Genomic DNA, 22113 nt, shown 5'->3' with positions numbered 1-22113 from the left:
AATAGATACCTGACAATAATTGGTTATTTAAACTGTGTACCTGAGTGGACCATATCAAGGTAAACTCAACTGTTTGTTAATTTTATCATCTTCTGCAGGGACGAAAAAATGTGTACGGTAAAATTCAGTTAAGTTATGAATTTTCTAAATCATACAATGCATTTGAATTCTTTTTATCTAGGGCATGCTATGCCTTAAAACTTCTCAAAATGCACAGGTTTGCCTGTACTCAGATTAAATTTTGAGATGAAAATACGGCCATTTTAGCCATAGGGTCCACATGAACCTTAATCAAGGTCAGCTTCGCAACAGAAAATTTGTCCAGTTTACCCAAGGTCGCATCGGTATGACTGAAAATGGTTGATGTGCATTATAAACAGTAAAGAGATAAAGAATTAATGCTTATAACAAATTTTCAATGCAATGTTCCAACAATATTAAGGTAAAGAGATGTGGTACGATTGCAAATAAAACAACAATCCAACAAATTAAGATATATTTTTAGAGGTTTATTCAATGAATTTTGTAATAAATAAAAAGTAAAATCACAAAAACACTGAACTTAGAGGAAAATCAATTCGGAAAGTCCATAATCACATGGCAAAATCAAATAACAAAACGCATCAAAAACGAATGGACAAGAACTGTCATATTCCTGACTTGGTACAGGCATTTTCAAATGTAGAAAATGGTGGATTAGATCTGGTTTTATAGCGCTAACCCTCTCACTTTGATGATAGTTTTACTAATGATTTTATTTTAGACACTTGACATTTAAAATCTTCAGTTCTTATTATTTTATTATGTAACAAATGTATTTTAACTTCATTTCTTTTTAACTATTTCCGATAACTCAACTTCCACCTTTGATTTATGAGAAGTTCCCATGATTCCCTGAATAATAAAGCCATCTCTCTCATTTGATATAGCGTTGCAACTTCTACAATAATTGTTCCTGGCAAAATCTTTGTCAATTCCATAATACATGCGGTTGTAAATATCCCCATCCTCCTTAGAATTTATAAATCCAACTGCTAAACGGTTGTCAAAAAAATCGAAATTATATGGTGCCGACCACATAATAACCATGCGCAAATCAAACTCGCCAATCAAATAGGATACAACACCTGTCGTTCCCGTTACACCGGCGCTGTGTTTATGACCAATCTGAAAAGATAATACTGTCTTGGTTTAATCAACTAGTCTATTTATAGTAATAATATTACGAAATACACTTATGTGTTTTAATTCTAGTTTCCAACAAAGATTGCACAGACTGAACCACTTTCGGATATTTGTTTTGTTTTAGCCAATATTCAGTTTAATTCGACATATATTCTTATAATATATATATATATATAATAGAATGTTTATTCCTATTAAACTCATTCCTAATCCTGTGTTACTTGTATTGTATATATGACTTTAGATTTGGTGTACATGAAATATATAAATCAGAAAATTAAAAACAAAGAATTAAAGTTACTAGTTAAAGTTAATATGAGAAAACATGAGCACTGTCAATACTAGTAATATTGATAACGGACACATCTTCTATCGATTGCAGAAATCTCAGTAGATTTTTTCAATGTGACGAACACAAGTCTTAGTGAAAAACGGTAATTCATCGTTTTCTAATTCATATGACGTATTGCAAGAGAGAATTGTTGTTGTGAATTCATGTGCCGAAAGACTGTCCAGAAAAGTCTGAACTGAATGGGATTAATGTTAATAATGTCTTGCCATAGATCATCTCTTTTGTCTTGTATACCAGTAAGTGTTCAACGATATTCCAGACGAACCTTCCGCATTTGTCATTGTTTGTCGCAAAGTAAATGTTCATCTTCATCTTCATAACGTACTATAGAAACATATGTCAATAACATACTTGGCGGAGACACGAAGTAGGAAAACTGTTTCGCAATTGTCCATGCTTTATGCGGTTTGATTGTAGAATGGATATGTCTGAACATATAAGAGTCATTATCGCATGAAATGCGGTAAGACAACCATGTTTCTTCACTTAAAACATTATTTTTAACTGTGTGCTAATTAAGTTAAAGGGTGTTTCGCATAACTTATCTCTACCCATAATGCATATTTGGCCATCGATTTTTTGAACTATTGATAGCAATCTCGCTAAAATCCCGTTTCAATTACAATTGGAAGTTCGAGGACAACGTGCTCGCCTTACTATAAAGTGCGTTGCACACTTCTTCTAGCAATGGATTTTTACTAATACGCGATGAAATATGTTATATGAAAATTTGTCTATAGTATTACCAATGTTATTTCAACTGATCGGGCGGAGCTTACTTTTTAACTTGCATAAGGACAGTCTATTTGAAGACGTGTGATTGCTGTTATAATTATTACTGATTGATAATCACCTATCAGTGTCACCAAAGGAATTTAAAAAACAATGACCGGACACTTCATTTATGAGTTTATCCTAAAACACCTATCTATAGATGGACTAGTTAATTGTGAGCGAATCGGTTAAACTCCGCAAGTGAAATAAATCGAGTAATACTGGACAGTATAAACTTTACTATTGCCAAGCATTTTTTTTTTATTATTAAAAAAAAATATATAAATTCTGCACAAAAAAGTGCCCATTTAACAAAGACTAATTGGGGAAATCAATGGTGGCATTTCACCTATTTTAAACTCTTTTCGTAAACTGCAGAACATAACTTATTTGACCGAATGTCGATGTAAAAAAAAACTATAGCTACAAATAATTTATACAAATGTAGAAACTATAGTTTATATTTACGTTTACATAAATATGAAATTCTTCCGCTTGACGCAACGTCACTTCCACCTTTAATTACTTTCATTCAAACAATTATCTTTTATGAAATTAGTTGCAAATTTCGTTTTGCACAAGGTCGAATGCAGTTGCGGTTTAAGCTTGCAATTGTTGAAAATAGTAAACAAAATCGTTGATATTTTGGGGATATTATGCCAGATCAAAACACTAGGCTTCAAATTTGGTTTGCGAGACACGCATTTCGTCAACATAAGTCTTATAATCAGTGGTGCTCCATTCAAAACAGATTGAAAATCAAACACGAAGTAAAGCAGACTATATCAGCGACATTTCAGGGAAATTGTAAAAATGTAGCATAGGCAATCTATTCTTTGAGATCAAAACATTACTGTTAAGAAAATAATCGGCGAAAATACAATGATGAAATTCAAGGCTAAAAAACGACTTGATAGTAACAACGCAACGGGAATAGAACACTTAATTTGAAACGGCAAAAAAGGTCCAGAAAACACTATATAGAAAATATAAGAATAGGCTATAAGTAATTTGCAGTATTGTTACAATTTATTCACCAACCCAGTAGACAATGCTCTTGTTGTAAAATCTGCGTTTGTGTGTCACAATCAGTAAAGTAACATGGTTTTAAAAGTTCCCAACGTTCTGTTAGAATTTCTTCCTTTCATTTTTTCCTAAATATTTTCCACAAGTTTTCAAAATTGCCAAATGAGAATTTGAGAAAATCGCAATTGTCACACTAACATGGGAACTAACCCTTACTTTCATAATCTGTCATAAAGCTGTGGAAAATTTTCACTTGAATACCACTGAAATGCATTGAAAAAGGACAAGGTTCTATTATGGCCCAAATTGCCTAACATATCATAAAACACACAAAAGATCACAATTTGGTTCGTAAATGTTTCTTTTTGTGCTTTTTTGTAAAATTGTTTGTTTTAAGATTGTAACATAGTGATGACTGCTGGACCCATATTTTGACTATTTTATTTATTATATCTGTTTTGTTCACGCATCGTTGAAAAAATAACGGAACTTGATGAGACTGTCGTAAACGTGAGAGGTTAAGCGCTAAAAACCAGGTTCAATCCACCATTTTCTACATTTGAAAATGCCTGTACCAAGTCAGGAAAATGACAATTGTTGTCCATTCGTTTTATATGTTTTATCATTTGATTTTGCCATGTGATAAGGGACTTTCTGATTTAATTTTTATACGGAGTTCAATATTTTTGTGATTTTACTTTTTTTTAAAGCCTGTATGCGAAATAAGTCAGTTCTTTTCATTTAAGTAATTAAGTAAAAAATATTCTACAAAGTAATCCCATTTAGGACATTTTGTTAAAATATGATTATATTTGCAATTTACTGATCTAAAAGCTTTAGGAAAACATTTTGGATCGTGGATGGCGACTAAGGTTAATTATCATAAAAAAAAACTAAAATTATGGAAAAATATTACCAAAATTGATCTTAAAATACAAATAATGTGTATTTAAGGGGTCATAGCTTCACAAGTTTTAAAGAAAGGAGCTAAAAAACTATATATTTGTCTTAATAGTAATATCACCAATATTTCTATGTGACATTTGTAATTTTTAAGCCCAATTTAAAAAAAAAACATGAAAAATTTAGGGCCAATTTGAACCCTAAGTGAATCTTCTCCCTTATTGTTTTTGTAAGTCATAAATTCTGATATTTACTACCAGATAGTCACACAAATATTTACTGATATCATAGTATGACTTTGCATACTATTTGTTTATCCTTTACTAAAATTTGTCACATAAGTGTTTTAATGATTGGAAGATAATAAAACAAAATAGACTCAACATGGGGAAAATACAGCTTTGAACAAAACTTAAGCATGAAAATGCTTTATTACATGTTGTACAGTGACTTACAAAATGTCCTTTTCCACCAGATTTGATAGCTGTTGTCGGTGGGGATAACAAAAATCCCCACTGAACTGTTGTTTTAGGTAAATGAAGAGTATATTTTGTAGAATTCTTAATCTCAATTCCACACACTATTGTATAATTAAGTGTCTGAATAACACTGTCAAGATCTTCTTCATGCTAGATATTGCTGGACGCACTTGTACCCATTATAAATGATAAGATATGCTGAAATTAAAATGACTTCGTAACAACATATCATGTCAATTACGATGACAAAGTAAAAAAAATAAAAAATTTACATGCGTAAGTATGAGAACGGCACCGCAGATACTGCAACAACAACAAAAACCGAAAGCACAATGAACAGTAATAGTACTGTTTGGAAAGGTCAACAACAATTTTGTAAAGTTTCTTTCTAAATGATGCTGAAGACTTTGAAAATGCATTTATTGTTTCATGTTTTTTAACATACTATAATTATTTTGTTTTCCTGATAATTTTTTTGTAATCCTTTTTTATATGTTTTTTTCACTGAAACCGTACCATTGAGGAGAACTTTCCGGTATTTTCCGAGTAACGCCGGAATGCCATGCGATAACGTTACGCAAAGGCATGTGATAATAGCTGAAACAGTTTTTTTTTTATATCAGGCCCGCTTGATACCAATTCAGAAAATATGGAAATTACGTAAATTTAATGCAACTATCATACTGTTAAAATTTAAAAGTTATTTACTCTATTCAGCATTCATGAAGTTTGCACGGTGTTTTAAAGATAGATGCAATAGTAATAGCTCAGAACCTAATAAACAATGGTAACAAGCAAGATGAACAATAATGAATATTGTTTTGGTGAAAAAGAGGGGAAACAGATACCATAGCAAATGCATAGGAAGAGTCAAACTCACAGACAAAAATAAACTGACAACGCCATGGCTAAAAAGTAAAAAGAAAAAGAGGAAAATAACAGTACAAAAGACACAACATAGAAAACTAAAGACTAAGCAACACGAACCTCACAAAAACTGGGGTGATCTCAGGTGCTCCAAGGATATAAGGATATAATCTGTGAAACGGTTATTCCATAACAGTCAACTAACTCTTGATGGCGTCCATAAAAGTTATGAATAGATGATTTCAACTTCACCATTTGGAACTCTTGGTTTAATAGCTTCCGTGTGAGCAGCAGCCCTCTATCAAGGAAACCGAGATAAGAAATACAAGCCCGGGAATATCGTATCAATTGGGATACATACTCCGTATGAAGGTGCTGCTTGAATATTAGTACATAGAAATGGAAAGTTCACTTTAAGAAGCTGAAATCATCTCTTTTGTCGTAAAGTTTTGTTTTCGACCGACCCTCATTGTCAATTTCTAGATGTAAGTCAAGATATGAGGTAAACTTAACTGTATCTGTTGTATCATTTATCTCTAGTTCGATGGGAAAGATGCGTTCAACATAGTCACCAAATTTCGAATAATTTAGTGAGAGAACATCATCTATGTAGCGACAAGTAAAGTTAAAGGATATTGCTAACTACTTATCTTTCTTCCCCAGAAATTCTTATATGGATATGGAGTCAGCCTCATAATGATAAAGAAACAAGTCGTCAAGAAGAGGGGCACGATTGGTTTCCATTGGAATTCCGAGAGTCTTTTGAAAAACACGTCCTCTAAACGTAACAAATATGTTGTTAAGCAAGACATCAAGCATCTTTATAATGTCAGTTTCAGAGAATTTTTTGTGTGAATCAGAGTGATTCTTTACAAAGTAGGATTTATTCCTCCCCAAGACAAGTTAATTGCATCTACGTTCGCCATTCTTTATTATTAAACATAGCAGTACGCACTTTTTCACTTTGTCCTTTAGTTTGGAATGGGGAATATTTGTGTAAAGTGAAAAAAAGTCATATGTTTTAATACTATTGTAATATGAGAAAGTCTTAGATTGTATATACTCTAAAAGATCTTTGGAATATTTCAGTATCTACATCTGATTCACGCAACCTCGGTAAAGGGGCATGACTACGTACGGGTTGTAACCTGTGATTGTGTCTCTTATATCTTTCGCCCCTCTTGTGAAGTAACTGGGAAAAAAAACCTGGAATAGTGTGTCACCCCTTTATTAGCAGACTTGTTCCCGAATTGTTTTAACCAAATCCTGTTAAGATTGGTCAACTTGATGTAATTCATATATTACAAAACTGACAGAGTCCTTTAATTCAATATAATCAGCATTATCTGTCATTTTTTTCTAGATTTTAATTAGATATTTCAGGTTCACACGGGAAATTTTATAAATCAAGCAGTAGATAAACTCATCATAGATACCAGGATTATTTTTAATTTACGCCAGACGCGCGTTTCGTCTACAAAAGATTCATCAGTGACGCTCGAATCTACAAAATTAAAAACGTCAAAAAAAGTACGAGGTTGTAGAGTATTGAGGACCAAAATTCCTAAAAGTTTTGCCAAATACAGCTAAGGTAATCTATTCCTGAGGTAGAAAAGCCTTAGTATTTCAAAAATTCAAAAGTTTAGTAAACAATTAATTTATGAATATGACCATACCAAAGATAACTCATGTCAGCACTTCTGTGCTGACTACTGTGCTGGTGATACCCTCTGGGAATTAAAACTCCACTAGCAGAGACATCGACCCTGTGGTTGTAAATAAACTCATCATGGATAATAGGATTATTATTTTTATTTACGCCAGACCCGCGCTTCGTCTACAAAAAGCTCAAAAGTGGGGTTTTTATTTCCAAGCTCGGTTGCCATGCCTGATTATGTAGTTATATATTAGATTTTAATATTAGTATTATCTTTCTATCACTGTAAAAACATTGAGTTACAAAAAGGTACTTGAAACCTTAAATAATAGTTCATAGATACAAAGATTTGCTTTGTAGATTTATGTACGTATTCATTAATTGTACAATTGGGATATCATATCCTTATTTGAAATTCATGGTGGTTTAATGGATGTTTATGTAAGCTTATTGACATTATTCTTATTGTAAACGTATTTCTGAAGGTTATTAATTTACCAGTTTAATACCATATTTATTGTATTTTCGTAATTGGAACGAACTATGATTTTATATACATGAATGCTTTAAATCTACTGCTACACAGTTATGAACATGTATAGAGTTGACAATCTAGTGATTCTTTATTTTAGCATTGCATAAGTTCATGTTAATGTTAAACTACCGATGATCGATATTTACTTATAAAAAATACCAAAGTTACAAACAAAATCTCGAAAACAAACTGGTTTGGCAAAACTTTTAGGAATTTTGGTCAGTACTACTCTTCAACTTCATAATTTATTTGGCCCCTTTAACTTTTTGGATTCGAGCGTCACTGATGAGTCTTTTGTAGACGAAACGCGCGTCTGGCGTATATAACAAATTTAGTCATGGTATCTATGATGAGTTTATTAATAACAAACGAAAAATCGATTAAACGATAAATAGCAGTTTACCTTACACAACATAGAAAAATTAAAACTGAGCAACACAAACCCTTCCAAACACTGGGGTGAAATAAGGTGCCCTAGAAGGGCAAGCATATCATTTAACTCATCGAGATGCTCACGTCAGAACGAACCCGGTGACCAATCTTATTCGTTTGTCCCATTCTAGGAAAAGAGGCGGGATTGAAATTGCAACAATTGCACACATCCGGCGTCATCATTGAAGCAGATAGCCCAGTAGTCAGCACTTCGGTGTTGACATAATTATCGATTATATGGTAATTTTTTACAAAACTTTGAATTTTTCGAAATACTAAGGATTTTCTTATCCAAAACATAGATAACCTTAGCCATATTTGGCACATCAATACTCTTTCACTTTGTAATTTATAACTAATTTGATATGAACGTCAATGATGAGTCTTATGTAGACGAAACGCGCACCTGGGCCATTAAATGATAAGCCTGGCAATTTTATAACTATTTACACAACTTTTGATGACGACCTTAAAAATTCTAAGATATTATTCGACTCCACCATTTGCTACTCTTGATTTTAGTGCAACAAATACTCCAAAAACAAATGAAAATGTTATAATTCATAAGCTTAAAGCATATCATTTGTTTTCAACCCGACCCCGTCGGTCGACAATTTCTATATGTAACTCTAGAAATAGATGGCAGACTTTGCTGTATCTTTTTAAACCTTCATTCCAAGTTTGGCTGGATAGATACATTCGACGCAGTCACCATACTTTGAATTATTTTGTGACATGATATCACATATATGGAAGAAGGTAAAGTTAAGGATAACGTTAGATTATTTTTATTCTCCATAAAAAACTCCAATATGAGGTCTGCCTCATATGAATAAAGAAACAAATACATGGACAAGAAGTGGAACACATTTGGTTCCCAAGGTAATGCCGATTGTTTGTCGAAAACATGTCCAAATGAAAGAAATAATGTTAGTTTCAAATATTTTTTGTTTGAATCAGAGGTATTTTTATACAGAGAAGAATTTATCAGTCCCTGAGACACGATACTTGTCTCTATTGTGCCAATTCTTTTTATGACACAAACCACACAGAATTCTTTCTATTTGTCTTTTAGTTCGAAATGCATGCATGGAAAACACCTCTGTAATGGGTAATATATTAAAATGATATTAACATAAATAAAATTGAGAATGGAAATGGGGAATGTGTCAAAGAGACAACGACCCGACCATAGAACAGACAACAGCAGAAGGTCACCAACAGGTCTTCAATGCAGCGAGAAATTCCCGCAACCGGAGGTGTCCTTCAGCTGGCCCCTAAACAACTATATATACTAGTTCAGTGATAATGAAAGCCAATACTAAACTCCAAATTGTACACAAGAAACTAAAATTGAAAATAATACAAGACTAATAAAGGCTAAAGGCTCCTGACTTGGGACAGGCGCAAAAATGCGGCGGGGTTAAACATGTTTATGAAATCTCAACCCTCCCCCTATACCTCTAGCCAATGTAGAAAAGTAAACGCATAACAATACGCACATTAAAATTCAGTTCAAGAGAAGTCCGAGTCTGATGTCAGAAGATGTAACCAAATAATTGGCCTTGAACTAGCTTCAGCAATTGAGTGTACAATATATTGTATTTAAATACTTAATATTTGTTTTGATTATTTTTGATTTGATGAGTCAAGACTTTTCAAACCGAGTTTTACAATCGATTCTTTTAGTGTGCTGTTGCATCACTGTATAATGTCAAGGCAGACTTTTGTAATTGCGAACGTTTCAAAATCAGCAACGCTCTGTTCGTGACTGTCACGAGTCGGGAGTCTGGAAATCAGTGGCTGTCAATTGTACCTATCAGTCATTTTTTTTTATGTCGTTTTCAGTTTGTCTTGTTTATCTTTTGTTCTGTCGTGGCAGTTTATTATTTTTCAAGGTACATGTATATGTAATGTCGTTGTTGAAGGACATACGATTACACGTAGTTGGTTACATCTATCTGTATAAGGAAAACAAAATATTAGGAAAATCATCTATAACTAAAATATCAGCACACATACAAGTTATACTGGATTAAGTGTAAAGATTGCATTCACAGTTAGAGCAGAGGAACAAGTTTGCTTTTAAAGAAGCGCAATTTGTACCTTTCGAAATAGCTATAAACTATTGTTACGCATATGATGTCGAGAAGAAATTTTCCAACAGTTACTTTAATTAACTTCCAGTAAGTATATTAATCAAGTATACGTTTTTCATTACGGGGAAAGGGTTTGTGTGAATTTTAGATGATTAGCAATCAGACTTTTAAATCGACAATTTTATTGAATATTATAACATTTTATGTATATTTTATAGGGATGAAAAATTTAAAAAAACAAAACTGTAGTTATAAAACAAGTAAATCAAATAACGAAAAACACATTCAGATACGAAAACTTATTTTATTTTCAAACTGATTATTAAAGTTTTAATAATGCTATATTTGATTGATTATTGCAGGGATGTAGTTGGTTCGCAGTGTAAATCCTATGATTATACTAACCAGCATTTTATTCAAAATATCAAACGATTTATTCAATTGTTGATATATTTCTTATTAATTGGTTGGACAATAAGGCAGTGTATGTTCTTGTAAAAAAGACTCAATCTAGGAATATAAAAGTATGTCCTACTTAAAATGCAACGGATAACTACTATCTCCTTTTATTAAGTATCACATATTTAACTGCAATCGTCACAACTTGTACAAAATTGGTCACATAACGTTTATATAACTAGAGCTAGTAAATGTGACCTAAACTTTAAACCAATCATTATATTAAGGTTTACATTTTGAAATTAGCTCATAAGGCATAACATGTTTCAAATGCGTATTTTAAATGCACCATAGAGTGTTAGGTTTTAGTGTTCATGATGTCCAGATATATATGTATATGTAAAAAGCTTTTCGGATGCCAGCAATTCCTGAACTCTTATTCCTATGTAAAACACGTCTGAAACTTATTCAAAAATGAAAAGTTGTATTGGAAGCTGGAATGTATTATTAGACATGATATTGAAAAAAGAGTGATTCTCTACACATTGTATAATTAATGGTTTGTATATCGGGATGACTGACAAGAAAACCCCGAATGTCATGTTTATCCTAGTACTTTTGATAAATTTTTACAGTTTGTTTTATTTGCGTTGTTACAAAACACATTTCAAACGAGACAAATACAGGTTTTTGCTAGTTAATTAATTAGCACATTAAGATATATCTTTCGCCGGATATGTTCCAATTGTCGCTACCACCAATCTGTACTCTTTACCTCGAATGTAAACTACTGAATTTGATTAAATCCAATTAAGTTAACAATCTAGGTACAAAGAACAGTAGATACCCGCTTTTTAGACCTTCGATTAAGTAGTCAAATCAAGGTCTAAAAGAAAAGAGAATCGGATGAATAAAAAAGGGTCGATATCCAAGGTGTTTGCATAATAAACATCATGTGCTATGCACAAATCGCCTACTTATGAATCCACACTCAATCAACAACACACAATTTGGAACAAGACACAATCGATAAAAATACAGATAAGATGATTACTTAAATATGTTAAGATCTAGACTTCAAGAGCATGTCGTTAGTGAAATAAGACACACATATATAGTATCTTTCTACCTATTTGGGATGGAGACCTTAAAAGTTATGTTGAGTCCAATTTCATTGGTTCTGCCTTACAATTCTGTTGCAGCAGTTTTTGTATAAGGAACATACCTCTGATAATGGAGTTTATAAAGTGTGATAATGCATGAGTTAAATGTATAAATTGAAATACATAAACGACATGCTATAGGGAAGAGGACATGTTACTGTTAAGAAATTGTAAGTTGACAATTGGAAAATTGAAAACATTACGTTTGTCATAGAATATAAGTCAAATTCTTCAATCTATATATAAAAAAGAAAATGTGGTATGATTGCCAATGAGACAACTATCCACAAAAGACCAAAATGACACAGACATTAACAACTATAGATCACCGTACGGCTTCAACAATGGGCAAACCCCATACCGCATAGTCATGTCAATACCGATGTAAAAGATAAAGATATATAGCAAACCTTCTACTAACGGTAGTATTCTTAATTTTAAGATCGCTCGCTTGGATGTATGAAATGCAAGCACCTACTAAAATGTTGTCTATTGCGACAGAAAATCAATATATATTTGAAAGTGACAGTTGAGTTTTCGTATGATAAATAAGCTTTGTCTAATGACAAATAAAGGCAACAGCAGTATACCGCTGTTCGAAATTCATAAATCGATTGAGAAAAAAACAAATCCGGGTTAAACTAAAACTGAGGTAAACGCATCAAATATAAGAGAACTACCATACAACAAAAACACAATATTAAAATGTAACACACACGTAAACGAACTATAATATAACAATAATCATATCACTGATTTGGTACAGGGCATTTTGAAATAAAAATGATGGGTTGAACCTGGTTTTGTGGCATGCAAAACCTCCCACTTTAATGGCAATGTTAATCATAACATCAATATGACAATATTACACGAAAGGACTACAATACAAATAAATTAGCGAAAATATAGGACAGAGAAACAAATGAATAATAGTTCACAAATGTACCAGGTTAAAAAATTTAATACCGCAGACGTGCGCCACGTCCACACAAGACTAACCAGTGACGCTAAGTTTGGACGCCAAAACAATTACAAAGTTGAAGACACTGAAGACCAAAAGTCCCAAAACAAAATGTTACCAATACGCCTGGGACAAGAACATCATCAATATTTAGAATTTAGAATAATTCATACTTTTATGAACAGTAAATTTTATAAAATGACTAAATCATAGATCTACGTGATCAAACTGAAGTGGTGACTAGCTATAGATTAAAAACAGACACATTACAAAAATACACAGCCGTGTTAGCGTAAACCCAGTGTTAGGCCCAAAATGACGTCACATTTGAATTTGTAAAACATGTTCCCAAGAATTTGTATAAAATTCAAAATTAAATTTGTAAGACTATCTGACATTAATTATCAACAGTGAAAATAACAATACTAATTACTATCAAATTGTAGTAGTAATTAGATAATTAAAAGTATTATCTAGCTATGTCATTTAATAAATGAACTGGATGATAAATTATCTTTACCATATCACACGCATACAACAGAAAAAATAAGATTTACAACTACAAACGTTTAGACATTTGACAAAATCCGATGACCATTACAAATATAACATCAAAACTAAATGAATGAATTTGGGATGGAAAAGTACCGTGATAAGTCTTAAAGCAATGCGAATTCACACTCAGCAAAACAGTCACCATCGGGAATAAGTCACGTTCGGTAATAAAAAGATCAGATGTAATGACAAAACGCGCACCTGGCATATTTAATTACAAAACTGCTTGCTGAATTTAACTCATTATTTTACTATTATTTAATTAGGCCCTGAAATGACAAATATACAACAATTCATACTAACGGCCTAATTTGTGTACAAAAAATGACCAAAAAACAAATATGTAACACATCAACAAACGACAACCACTGAATTACATACTCCTGACTTGGGACAGGCACATTCATACAGAATGTGGCGGGGTTAACATGTTAGCAGGATCCCAACTGCCAATAACCGGATGTAACAGTACAACATATATAAAAACGTTCTATACAAATCAGTTGGAAAAGGCTAAACTCATCAGATGGATAACTAAAAAAACGTATAACTAAAGCACAGAATGAACGTGGCCGAGTACTTGTTAATCCCAACAGCAAAATGAAACTAATCACTGATTTGAGAGTACTGGCAGTTACTGACAGCTCGTTCAAAGCCAATAATAACTAATGAAAAAATTTATGTATCTTAGACTAAATTATCAATCAGTCCACATCCAACATCCAATGGATTTCGTGTAAAGACGTTCTAAACAGTCAATGAAAAACACGACTTTGTGTGCAATGCCAAGATACATATATCGACATATCATAAGATCCTTAAATGTGGATATGTATTATACTTATAATATTTAGTTTACTTATAATTAAATGATTGCAAAATCGATATTATCACCAATAAAACAACATTCAATGATCTTACTACAGTGTTTAATTGGTATCCTTTTAGAATAAATTTATTTAAAGGATCGATAAGTTTACCAGGAACGTTTCTAAATTTCCAGGCACAGGAAACAGCTTTTTCGTAATAATGAGGATGTGCTATTCCGTTTGAAATCAGACAACCAAACTTCCAAACCAAATAGTATACTTATCGAAGAATTAAGTAAAGGTTTTAATTAATTTGTGGTAACGAAATCCCTGGCTTAATTATTTACAAATGATCATGTTCGTCAAAATCAAAAACGTCACAACAGACACGGGAATAGCAAACTGGTCGTTTGTTTATATTGTTGCTCAGTGTTGGCCGTACAGTGACCTATAGTTGTTAATGTCTGTATCATTTGGTCACTTGTGGAGAGTTGTCTAATTGGCAATCATACCACATCTTCTTTTTTCATAATTGTGAAATATAAACGTTGTAAGTTGGTGCAAAAGAAACCTCACCATCCAAAAAGGGAAAACTAACAATAGGGAACGAAAAATCGTCCCTTTTGTCGTAAATGTTAGTGTTGAAGTTCCCGTTTAAACCGTTCCTTTGGGTAAATTTCGCGACTATATTTAGAAAATTCTTGATTATCTAACGAAAAAATATCACCAAGACAACGGTAAATTAAATTCAATTTAGACGGGACTTTACTGAGCTTGGTCATACACACCCAAAAAATAATATGTTGATATACCTTTATTTTATAAAAGGCTATGTTTGTTGGGTTTATGTTTCTTGAAAGATTAGAATTCTGCATACTGTGTATACATTGTTCGACTTAGATTCAACAACAAAAACCGTCCGGTTTTGGTTCGCACATTCTTCGTCATGGCTATCCTTTTTTGTTCCTTTTGTCTAAATCTCTTCATCCTTTTAATAAGCTTTAAATTTTCAAATATTTTTACCCCGATCATCACTGAAGATACATTGATTGTCGAAATGCGCATCTGGTTAAAACAAATGGTACCGTTTATGTTATTTCAAATAGCTTTAATGCCTGAACATGCAGGACATATTTTCCACTGGACGTTAAGGACATATTTTCCACTGGACGTTAAGGACATATTTTCCACTGGACGTTAAGGACATATTTTCAACTGGACATTAAGGACATATTTTCCACTGGACGTTAAGGACATATTTTCCACTGGACGTTAAGGACATATTTTCCACTGAACGTTAAGGACATATTTTCCACTGGACGTTAAGGACATATTTTCCACTGGACGTTAAGGACATATTTTCCACTGGACGTTAAGGACATATTTTCCACTGGACGTTAAGGACATATTTTCCACTGGACGTTAAGGACATATTTTCCACTGGACGTTAAGGACATATTTTCCACTGGACGTTAAGGACATATTTTCCACTGGACGTTAAGGACATATTTTCCACTGGACGTTAAGGACATATTTTCAACTGGACATTAAGGACATATTTTCCACTGGACGTTAAGGACATATTTTCCACTGGACGTTAAGGACATATTTTCCACTGAACGTTAAGGACATATTTTCCACTGGACGTTAAGGACATATTTTCCACTGGACGTTAAGGACATATTTTCCACTGGACGTTAAGGACATATTTTCCACTGGACGTTAAGGACATATTTTCCACTGGACGTTAAGGACATATTTTCCACTGGACGTTAAGGACATATTTTCCACTGGACGTTAAGGACATATTTTCCACTGAACGTTAAGCTACAAACAAACATTCATTTAACCAAGCAAGTAGCTTTCAGTACAAGTGAGTAGTCCTTCATCGATACATTACGTTTTTAGTTTTTTCGTCAGTTGTGTTCGTGTCTTGTGCAACTTTGAATTTTTCGTAAAACTAAGGATTTTCTTATCCAAGGCATAGATTACCTTAGCTGTTTTTGGCACACCTTTTTGGAATTTTGGATCCTCAGTGCTCTTCCACTTTTTTTGGCTTTATAAATATTTTGATTTGAACGTCACTGATGAGTCTTATGTAGACAAAACGCGCGTCTGGCGTACTAAATTATAATCCTGGTACTTTTGATAACTATTGTGTCGATATGATGAGTCATGGCTATTTTTATCTAACTTTTTTTTAGTTTGCATTTCCTATCGTTATTTCTTTGAGATAAGGCTATTGAACCTAGGGTTCCAAGTGGTAAAAATGTGTATTTCAATGTTACACGGACATCGTGATTTCTTTATTTTTAATGAACTATCGGTTTCACATATAACAACTCATATGTTTCATGGATATTGCCACAATACTGCTTCTTATCAGCCATCGTGACAATAACGTCACTTTCCCTTCGAGAGCACCTTTGTTCAACCTTGGTTTTCCAGATATTTTATGCCTTCCTTAAATTATGTAAAATTCTTTGTGTCTTCTCTCTCTCTCTTTATGTGAACATTGGTATTTTATAGTTGACTATGTGGTATTGTCTTTGCTCATTGTTTAAGGCCTAACAGTGACCTGCTGTTCTTTTTTTGTGTGATTTGGTCTCTTGTGGAGAGTTGGGAATCATACCACATTTTCTTTTTATATGATTAATATTGTTTCGACTTTTTTAAGTTTGAAGATTCTGTTAACAGAACTATTAACACATTTTTAAAATAAATTTTGAACTTGTTAATTTAATTCGCAATGCGCAGTTGATTTTAAGGCTACTACAAAACGAGTTGATACAATGTATCTCAAAACTTTTAAAGAATTTTCAATTCGTTCCTTTTAGCATTTCATGAACATTCATATTTCCGATCAAGCTGTTGAATAATATGCGATATGTAAATAACAAACTATAATACCACTTCATATATATGACTTCGTATTTAGTTTTTTCAGAAAAATACATTCGGTACGATGGTGTTAATATTTCATACCTAACTTGTTTTTTCTCCTTAGCGTATGACAATAGGGCATCTTAATATGTGATCAAGAATTTCTGAGTGATATGTTTAAATGATTAATTAAAAGATTATTAACATAAAGTTTTATTGTCAATTTTAGTAATCATATTCGTGACACTTAATCCAATTGTTATAATTGCATAATGTTATGTATTTTGGATAACTTAATGAGATAAACTTCAACATGTATTCGTGATAGATTTGCAATAGCAAACAAAGAAATTAATGAAACAATGGATACCTTTAAATTGATTAAAATCTTTTATAACGATGATATGACAAATCAAGTTTTAAGTTAACGTTTTTATAATCATTTTGAACAGCTGTTTACTATTTTTGCCATTATCATAGATTTAATAGTTCCCATAAAAAAATGAAAAATGTGCTTTCATCAAATATATCAAATTCACGACATTGGTCTATGAGTGAACAAGTAGTTTAAAATAATTATAAACTATGAAAAGAAGACTTGATTTTAGTTCACTATGATTATCATAGATGACCTAAGTAACACAAAAGACACATGCATATGATTCTGATCTCAAAATTCAGGTACCCTGTCCGTAAATAATCACTGTTTGTTATAGAATTTCCGGTTCAGTTGGCTCCATTTGATACAGTTATGTCAGTACACTCATGTAAGATCAACAATACATTTTAGTAATTTAAACAAAATTAGTCTCACGAGGATGAATTAAATGTGAGAGTTGAAATGAACACGTTCCAGGCCCCGAAAATAAAGAATCAGATATACGCAAACATTGTTAGACTGATTTTCTAGGCATACAAATAACATTGAAAAGATATTGCTTCTCATCAGTAAAATGCGAGGTAACTCTAACTTGTTTGTTTGACGATCTGTGATGAGAGGCAGATGCGTTCATTGGAGTATTGGAATATTAAAAATGCAGTTATTTTAACTGAGACAGTTTTATATAGTCAATAAGATCAAATATGGCTGGCATTTTCGTCTTTGTTTATAGTCAAAACTTAAAATCATAAAAATAATAAATTCAGAGGATCATTCAAAACAGAAAGTCCCTTATCAAATGGCAAAATTAACAGCTCAAACACATCAAACGAATGTATAATAGCTGTCAATGTTTTCCTCGATTTGCACCTTCGTCTACTGTTTCCTTCGCATGGTTTTCTTCAATATTCCTCCTAGAATTAAGTTAACAATAATGCCGAAATTCAAGGAACATTCAAAACGGAAAATCCATTATCAAATGCAAAAAAGGAAAGCTCAAACACACCAATTGCATCAAACGAATAGTAACAACTATGATATTCGTGAGAGGCATTCCTGTTCAAGCAAGGATTAAACATTTGTAATATATAGCAAAATGATAGATTTATGTCTTAAAATAGAAATGTTCTTATACTCCGCTATTTATATGGAAGTTTGAGTAGACACTGATATTGAAAATAATTTAAGTTCCTAGTCCCCTTTTATTATTTCAAGGGTTTTTATGGTCCAAGCTTCCTGTTTTGCTTTAGCAAATGCTTCATGTTACAATTAATGACTTAAATCAGCAGGACCCATCGAAACGACATCTGATACAAAAATAATAAATAATACTTTTAGATATTTGGATGATATTTTTGGTCTCAATAATAATGAGTTCAGTATGTACACTAAATAGATTTATCCCGTTGAACATACTTTAAGTAAAGCTAAAACTAACAATAAATACTACCCCTTTACTGGATCTTGATATCTATATTATTAACGTGTAGCTTACAACCAAAATATATGATACAAGAGATAATTTTTTTTCTTATGTTAATTATCCTTTTTTAGATGGTGACGTTCCCTTGTCACCATCTTTTGGTGTTTATATATCTCAACTTGTACGATTCGTTTGTGTATGTAACGACGTATTAGATTTTAATTTAAGAAATATACGTCTACATTTACTTCATTTTATCAATGGAAAGACCTTTTGTCTTTTTCTAATAATTAGGTCTTTTCAATTTTCTGTGGAAAGATGTTTTGCTTCTATTTTGATTATTAAGTCTTTCCGCCTTTGTTCCGATTATAACGTTTTTCCACTTTTGCATTGAAAGACCTTTTACCTATGTTCTGATTATTAGATCTTTAACCTTTTCCGTGGAAAGACCTATTGATTGTTTTCTGATTTGTTTTCTTTCGCTGTTTGGTTGTTTCTCAAGCTGTCGATTTGATATTTGATATATAATACAGAACAGTTTTATGCGCTTTCAAAACAGACACTGCTTACACAAATAATTTTAAGTCGGTAAGATAAACTCGTCACACAGTTAAACAGGGACCTATTACGATATATAGGGTGAATACATTACAAATGGGTTTCAATGTTGGCTCTTACCTCATATGAAATTAACTCATCATAGATACCAGGACTTAATTTAGTATATACGCCAGACGCGCGTTTCGTCTACAAAAGACTCATCAGTGACGCTCGAATCCAAAAAGTTAAAAAGGCCAAATAAAGTACGAAGTTGAAGAGCATTGAAAGTTACTGACCCATGTAAAATGTATTATGTCAGCTAATAATAAACGTTCTCGGCATAACAAAATGTGAAAAAGAAACACTGCTGGATATGGGCCATAAGTCACCAAGAATGAATGTATTATGGATCATTTACTCTATTGTGCATGTTATACGTAAAGAGCTAGTATGTTAATATGTTTATTTTTAGATGTAAGTGCAAACTGTCCTGGATCATGTCATGACTTTCACCTTTTGAAAACATCTACAATTAAAATACATATGCAAGCTCAATATCATAGTGTTATAAACTGGAAAATGAGGACCAAGACCAGAAACAGCCAGGCAATAAATAGTTTTATCCGATAATTCAAACCATTGGACTAAACTTTCAAATTACTGTGCAGTATATTCAAACATGTACTTTTGCTGTAATAACTTATTTTTGTCAATACTGATGCAAACTTTGATTTCTCGTTCAAGTACTTAAATCCAAATTATATATTATTTTTTATTCAACGGTTATAACTTAACTTACAATTACACTTTAATTTTCCCTGGAGACTCCAAAAAACATTAACACTTACAGATAACAAAAAGTACAAACAAACAAAATACATAGTTTTATCCTGAACGTTCTTCCATTTATTTGTATTGTAGTCCTGTCATATAATGTTGTCATATAAGCGTTATATTTAACATTGCCAAAAAAAGCGGGAAGTTTGACGGGCCATAGCACCAGGTTCAATCCACCATTTTGTTTCTTAAAATGTCCTGTACCAAGTCAGGAAAATGGCAATTGTTTTCTTATAGTTCGTTTCCGTTTGTGTTGCATTGTCGTTTGGCTTTTTGTTGCATTGTCGTTTGGCTTTTTGTTGCACCATAGTGTTTCTGTTGGTTTGTTGTTTTTCTCTTATATTTGATGTGTTTCCCTCAGTTTTAGTTTGTAACCCGAATTTGTTTTATCTCAATCGGTTAATGATTTTTGAACAACAGTATACTACTATTGCCTTTAAAGACTAACATAATCGCTATCTTGATATTCAGAATCAGTTTTATATAAAGAAACATTTTTTTTCTTGTTAAGAATTGTTTATTTGGTAATCCTAGTTTTTAAGATTAACTGTTTTGTTAAATCTTGACATATGTGTTTTTGTGTAGGTCAAATGCCAGTCAGGAATATTTTTGCACTGTCTCCATGACTTTTTGCGGTTTCGGACATTCAAATTGCTGTCAGATATTTGATTTTCTCGTTTGTTATAAATTCAAAACTTATATGGATTTAATTGATGATTTTTTATATAAAATCTTTACAATGTAGCTCTGTAATAAACAATAGGAATAAAGTCATATATGATATAAACTATTAACGTTTAAATGCAAAATATTGCAGCTGAAAAATGAAGATCTGTATTCTACTTAAAGAAGGACGAAAGATACCAGCGGGAGAGTCAAACTCATAGATCGAAAATATTGAGATGTAGCTAAAGCTAATTTTAAATGTTTTTATAGTTAAGAAAATGTAATTAGTTACTTAAGTAACTTTAAAAATTATAAACGAGAAAAGAAGATGCATAAATATATATTACATCTTTGCACTTTCATATTTATAATTTTGAATATTTTTTTATTATATACAAATGAAAATAACCCCGGATTAAGAACTACGATTTACACTTGATAACACCTATTTTAAAATTTAAATTATAGAATGATATGGAAAACAAACTTCACTTCATAGCATAAAAACCACGATTTGTTAAAATATCTATATCCGCTTTTCCGTAAGAGTACAAATAAGTCAACATCCTGGGTCCTCTGTATAATAATAAAAGTACACGTAACCGACTTTTATTGCGAACGTCACTGATGACAATATCGTAGATGAAACGATAATTCTGCTATGAATGACGCTTATATATTTCAATTTTAAATGAAATGTACCTTTATGTAAGAGGTGATACTATTGTGTAGTTGTTCCTTTCATTTCTGCACCCTACGACATACCACGAAAACCTTTGGCGAATAAATGAAGACTGTTTCACATGTCGGTATATACATTGTTCATTGCAGTATTTGTGCTGACATAAGACGCAAACTATGCAAACATTTCATAGATTTACATAATCTGTTTCCTGTATTTTAAAGGTTAATCAGTGTTTCACTATCTTCATGACTGTGGTCGATTCAGATTTTTTGCAGTTACATCGAAACGAGGCTTGTCATCTAGGTATTTGTATAAATTTTAAATGTTACGCGTCTTCTGATTGGCCTAACACATATTTTTGTCATATGACCGTGTCGTCATAACTCCAATTTTAATGGAATTTTGAATCAAATTATAAGACTTTAAAGGGGCACTAGCTGTCAAATTCATGTTCACCGATTCTAATCAAATTCTCATATTTGATTTATAACAATGTAAAACATT

General features: G+C 32.1%; 1 pseudogene; it reads right to left on the bottom strand.

The window, feature by feature from the left end:
* Positions 1 to 539: 539 nt before the first annotated feature.
* On the bottom strand, positions 540 to 4899 carry LOC139498049 (echotoxin-2-like; annotated as a pseudogene).
* Positions 4900 to 22113: the final 17214 nt, after the last annotated feature.

The sequence above is a fragment of the Mytilus edulis genome, chromosome 12 (genome assembly GCF_963676685.1).
Source record: "Mytilus edulis chromosome 12, xbMytEdul2.2, whole genome shotgun sequence".
Taxonomy (NCBI): domain Eukaryota; kingdom Metazoa; phylum Mollusca; class Bivalvia; order Mytilida; family Mytilidae; genus Mytilus; species Mytilus edulis.
The sequence above is the reverse complement of the archived record's forward strand: the minus strand, read 5'-3'. Positions and strand labels throughout refer to the sequence as shown.